The sequence below is a fragment of the Podarcis cretensis genome (assembly GCF_951804945.1).
Source record: "Podarcis cretensis genome assembly, chromosome: 15".
Lineage (NCBI taxonomy): Eukaryota > Metazoa > Chordata > Lepidosauria > Squamata > Lacertidae > Podarcis > Podarcis cretensis.
Genome location: NC_137185.1, coordinates 106,409 through 112,636, shown reverse-complemented (window position 1 = coordinate 112,636; position 6,228 = coordinate 106,409). Strand labels below are relative to the sequence as shown.

Here is a 6,228-nt window from a genome sequence, read left to right as displayed (position 1 = left end):
AGTCGTGTAAGAGGTAGGAGTCTTCCTTGCCAACTGTTGTAAGGTGATGGTTCAGCTATAGGATGGACTAGTTTGGAGCACACATTGCATGTCAGGCATCAAACGTTGTCAAAGCACCATTGCAGGTCAACTGTCAGATGCTGAGAGGTCACATTTGTCCAATGTGGAAATCGAGAACCGTCAGATGATAAAACACTCGGTGAATTAGCATTTCAGAGGCTGTTCAGAGGATGTTTGGACTTGGGCCTTCTCGGTGGTGGCGCCTGCCCTGTGGAACACCCTCCCACCAGATGTCAAAGAGAAAAAAACTACCAGATTCTTAGAAGACATCTGAAGGCAGCCCTGTTTAGGGAAGCTTTTAATGTTTAATAGGTTATTGTATTTTAATAGTCTGTTGGAAGCAGACCAGAGTGGCTGGAGAAACCCAGCAAGATGGGCAGGGTATAAATAATAAATTATTATTAATTATAATTATAATTATAATTATAATTATAATAATTATTATTATTAAATGCTGTCAAAGCACCATTGAAGGTTAGCGATCAGATGCAGAGACGTCACATTTGTCCAATGTGGAAATCGAGAACTGTCAGATGATAAAACACTGGGTGAATTAGCATTTCAGAGGCTGTTGGGAAGATGTTTGGACTTGGCACCATGGAAGTCTCCACCCCACCTTCCACAGAGTTCCTCTCTTCACACTCTGAAAGAGCCATAATAATAATAATAATAATATTTTATTTATATCCTACCATCCCCAGCGAAGCTGGGCTCAGAGCGGCTAACAACAATAAAAGTAACACAGCATTCTAAAATCAATTCATTTTAAAATCAATTCAGAGACAAATTAATGGCAAACATTGGGCTAGAGTTCTGTGAGGATTACAGAAGGAGGGGGTCAGACTGTGTCTTGGCCAAAGGCCTGGTGGAACAGCTCCGTCTTGCAGGCCCTGCGGAAAGATGTCAAGTCCCGCAGGGCCCTAGTCTCTTGGGACAGAGCGTTCCACCAAGTCGGGGCCAGTACTGAAAAGGCCCTGGCTCTGGTTGAGGCCAGCCTAACCTCCCTGTGGCCCCGGACCTCCAAGATGTTTTTGTTTGAAGACTGTAAGGTCCTGCATGGAACATACTGGGAGAGGCAGTCCCGTAGGTATGAGGGTCCTAGGCCGTATAGGGCTTTAAAGGTCAAACCCAGCACCTTGAACCTGATCCTGTACTCCACCGGGAGCCAGTGCAGCTGGTATAGCACCGGGTGAATGTGATCCCGTGGCAAGGACCCTGTAAGGAGTCTCACCACGGCATTCTGCACCCGCTGGAGTTTCTGGGTCAGCTTCAAGGGCATCCATGATGCATCCAGGGGAGCCTTTTGGGTTCCCTATGGGTGCAACTACGGGTGCAAGAAGATCAAACCTCTCCATTCTGAAGGAAATCAGCCCTGAGTGCTCACTGGAAGGACAGATCCTGAAGCTGAGGCTCCAAGACTTTGGCCACCTCATGAGAAGAGAAGACTCACTGGAGAAGACCCTGATGCTGGGAAAGATGGAGGGCACAAGGAGAAGGGGACGACAGAGGACGAGATGGTGGGACAATGTTCTCAAAGTGACCAGCATGAGTTTGACCAAACTGCGGAAGGCAGTGGAAGACAGGAGTGCCTGGCATGCTCTGGTCCAGGGGGTCACGAAGAGTCGGACACGACTAAACGACTAAACAACAACATGGGTGCAGGTCCAGGCCGGCAGCCTTTCTCCCCCTGGAGCAGCCTGAGGAAGAAAGGGTTAGCTCTTCAGCAGCTTCCTTCCCTCCTGCTGCTCCTGGGACTGACCGAGAGTTACCTCGGCAGCCCCCCCCTTCTCGAATTCATGACTGGCTTCCAAGAGGGTGGGCTGAGGCCGGTCGCTGTGGCAACTGAGATGGGGTGATCTCGGAGGGCCCGTAGGACGCGGCCTCCTTTGGGATTCCTTCCTTTCAGGCCCCTTCGGGACAGAGCTCTTTGTCCAGAAAGCTGCGCCCGCCATCCCGGGTCAACGAGGTGACCCCCGCCTGCCCTGGTGGACTGGAGGGACCCCTGCAAGCCGGCTCTGGGGCTGAGCTGGTTTCTCCAGAAGTGTTCTAAGAAAGCCCTCTGTGTGTGGGGGTTTGTGTGCGGATCCTGGGGGAAGTTATGCAACCCACCTGCATCTTGGGCTGGACAAAAATCTAAGGCTGCTTTGAATCCTAGAGTTGTAGAGCTGGAAGGGACCCGTGGGTCATCCATCCCAACGTGCTGCAATGCAGGAACCACAGCTGATCACAGCACACATCAGGCCCCAGAAGGTGCAGTTCCCCTGCAGAGGGGTGGGGGGGAGGAAGAGAAAGTTGCAGCATTGGGGAAGGAAAATAATAATAATAATAATAATAATAATAATAATAGTAAAATAAATAAATAAATTTTATTTATACCCTGCCCTCCCCAGCCAGAGGGATGCGCTTGGTGCTGTGGGTTAAACCAGAGAGCCTAGGGCTTGCTGATCAGAAGGTCGGTGGTTCGAATCCCCGCAATGACGGGGTGAGCTCCTGTTGCTCGGTCCCTGCTCCTGTCAACCTAGCAATTCGAAAGCATGTCAAAGTGCAAGTAGATAAATAGGTACCGCTCAAGCGGGAAGGTAAACGGCGTTTCCACACGCTGCTCTGGTTCGCCAGAAGCGGCCTAGTCCTGCTGCCCACATGACCCGGAAGCTGCACACCGGCTCCCTCGGCCAGTAAAGCGAGATGAGCGCAGCAACCCCAGAGACGGCCACGACTGGACCTAATGGTCAGGGGTCCCTTTACCTTTACCCCAGCCAGAGCTGGGCTCAAGGCGACTAACACCAGTAAAATTACAATAAAGAAAATAATGGGGGGGGGACCCAATTTAAAATGCAATTTAAATTGCAGCCTCATTTTAAAAGTAGCCCATAAATCAAAACCGTAAAGGGAGGGAAACAGAAGGGTCAGTCTGAGTCCAAACCAAAGGCCAGGCAGAACAGCTCTGTCTTGCAGGCCCTGCAGAAAGATGTCAAGTCTTTGCTGTTCTCCCTTCTCTCATCACACTAGAACTCGTGACCCCCCAATGAAGCCGAATTTGGAAGGTTCAGGACAGATAAAGTCCTTCTTCACACAGCACAGAGTTAAACTATGGAACTCCCTGCCACCAACTAGGATGGCTTTTAAAAAGGATCAGACAAATTCATGGAAGAGAAGAGGGATATTGATGGTTTCTAGTCAATGAGATAAATAACTATGCAACTTTTGGAAGACATCTGAAGGCAGACTTGTATAGGGAAGTTTTTGATGTTTCATTATGCTTTTATATTTGTTGGAAGCCACCCAGAGTGGCTGGGGAACCCAGTCAGATGGGTGGAGTACAAATAAAATAATAATAATAATAATAATAATAATAATAATAATAATAATAAGAAGAAGAAGAAGAAGAAGAAGAAGAAGAAGAAGAAGAAGCCACAATGGCTCTGCTCTGCCTCCACAGTTGGAGCCAGCAATATTTCTAAATACCAGTTGCTAGAAACTGCAGGAGGAGAGAGTTGCTCTTGTGCTCGAATCCTGCTTGGTGGCTTCTGGCAGGCATAAGGGATATGCCACCTTGAGGAACCTGGAGAAAAAGTAGGGATAAAAACACAATAAATAATGATAAATAATGATAAATTTGCTGCAACCCAGAATCTCTGGATCTCTACTGGAGACACTGGTAAGATCCTGGAGGAGCTGTGGGGTGGGGTGACCCACAGCTGTGTGCAAGATGGAGAGGATCCCTTTCCCCCCAGCGGCCTTGGCTGAGCCCTGATCTGCAAGGCTGGGCCCCTCTGCCAGGGGAGAGGCAGCGTGATTCACCCATTCAAGAGGTGCCCATTCGCTCTGCCCAGGGAACAGACCCTGCATTGAGGTGGGAGCCCAGTCTCGGTGCCTTCTCATCCTGCCTTTTTTGTCTTCCCTGGGAAGGCGCAGGCTCAGGCCTGACCCTGGCAGCACAGGGAGGCTGGCGCAGGAGTCCATGCCAGGAACCACCGGAGGGAGAGAGGTCCTAGAACTGTCGAGTTGGAAGGGACCCCAGGGGCCATCTAGTCCAACCCGCTGTAATGCAGGAATCACAGGTGAGGGAGTGGGAGGTGGTTAGGCGGGCCGTGTGTTGGGTCCTGCTTCTGGGTTTCCCATGGGGGCATCTGATCGGCCACTGGGAGGGCAGGATGTTGAATTAGATGGACCCCCTTCGACTGGCTGTGCCCAGGCTTGTCTATTGTGATAGCAGAACCTCCACACGTGAGAGCAGTCTACCTCTGAACACCAGACAATGGGGAACAACAATTGGAGCATACTCTTGCCCTCGGAACCTGCTTGTGGGCTTCCCTTTTGGGACTCTGGTTGCCCACTGTGAGAACAGGATGCTAGCCCTTTGGCCTGATCCAGCAGCCTCTTCTGATGTCCTTATATTATTCCGGCTGCTGGTGGTTCAGGAGTTCACTGACTGCATGTGTTTTTAATGAACTCCATGGCGGCTTTTGATTACAACACGTTTTTACTTAAGCTCCTCAGTTTCTTTCCATTTCATTCATTGCATTGATCTCCCACCTTTCCCCCCCAAGAAAATCCACTTGGCATCTGGGGCTCTCCCCCTTTCAAGGCAGGTGCAGAGCAGGGCAGGGAGAGGTGTGGCCTAAAGCAAGAGGGCGTGGCTAGGGAGGAGGTGTGGCCTGAGGAGAGACTCTCGCCAGGGGCCAGACAGAGGCCTCGAGGGCCACATTTGACCCCTGAGTCTGAGCTCTCCCACCTTTTAAGCTGGGTAGGCCAATGATCATATAAGGCAGCCTCCAACATCCCCTTCTCCCCATGTCTGCCTGCTTGCAGTCACTGCGTCCAGACCTTGGGATGTGTGTGTGTGTGTGTGTGTACCATGTTATGGTCGGGTGCGTGTTATAGAGCGAAAAATACGGTGTGTGTGTGTACACCCCCCCCCCCCGTATTTTTCGCTCTATAACACGCACCCGACCATAACATGCACATAGTTTTTAGAGGAGGAAAACAAGAAAAAAAATATTCTAAACGAAACAGTGGATGTATGATTTTTGTGGTTCATGCTGTGGCCGCAGACATCTGATCTGACAGTGAGTTTGGAGAAGCCCAATGCAAAAATCCTGAGGATCCATGTGGATCCATGCTTTGTAACCACGTTTTTGCACCACTGCGGCCCCAGGCAACAGTGGGTGCGTGATTTTTTTGGTGCAAGATGTAGCCATGGACATGCTATGTGATCTGATGGTGAATTTGGGGTGACCCAGTGCAAAAATCCTGAGGATCCATGTGGATCCGTGCTTTGTAACCATTTTTTAAGTGGGGAGGGAAGGGAAAGCACTCAAGGGACAAGGAGCACACGTGGGGTGGGTGGAGAAGGATGCTGCTAATAATGAAGAAGAGGGGGATAAGAGGAGAAGGCTCCTCTCCTCTCCCACTTTGCTCCTTTAAATCAAGCAGGCTCTGCTTTTCTCCCTCCTCCCCGCTCATCCCCGGCTTAGCCAGCTGAAAAACTTTGCTGCTATGTAGTGAGCTGAGTGGGGAGGAGAGAGGGACAGAGAGCCTGCTTGCTTTAAAGGAACCAACCGGACAGGAGCCGCTTACACTCATGTAAGCGGCTCTTCTCCTCTCCCGCTTTGCTCCTTTAAAGAAGCAGGCTCTCTGTCCCTCTCTCCTCCCCATTCAGCGGCTTTTCTCCTGCTTTGCTGTTTCAAAGCGAGCCACGGAGGAGGGAAGGAAGGGGAACCATGGATCCTCTGCTCACGACTGCAGCAGATCCCCCCCCCGCCACCCGTAGGCATTCCCTCCATAACACGCACAGACATTTCCCCTTACTTTCTAGGAGGAAAAAAGTGAGTGTTAAGGTGCAAAAAATACGGTACATGTATATATTCTCTAGCAATTCTACCAGCCTCCTGTTCTCACAGTTTGATGCGGGTGGCGCTGTGGGTTAAACCACAGAGCCTAGAACTTGCCGATCAGAAGGTCGGTGGTTCGAATCCCTGCAACGGGGTGAGCTCCCGTTGTTCGGTCCCTGCTCGTACCAACCTAGCAGTTCAAAAGCACCTCAAAGTGCAAGTAGATAAATAGGTACCGCTCTGGCGGGAAGGTAAACGGTGTTTCCGTGCTTCTCTGGTTTGCCAGAAGCGGCTTAGTGATGCTGGCCACATGACCCGGAAGCTGTCTGTGGAC

General features: G+C 50.6%; 1 long non-coding RNA gene across 1 annotated transcript; it reads right to left on the bottom strand.

The window, feature by feature from the left end:
- Positions 1–547: 547 nt before the first annotated feature.
- On the bottom strand, positions 548–3,626 carry LOC307203584. Its single transcript, XR_013833307.1, has 3 exons — positions 3,526–3,626; positions 2,170–2,321; positions 548–703 (listed from the first exon to the last, which is right to left on the bottom strand). It is a non-coding gene; the product is annotated as an uncharacterized lncRNA (long non-coding RNA).
- Between the last annotated feature and the right edge of the window lie 2,602 nt (positions 3,627–6,228).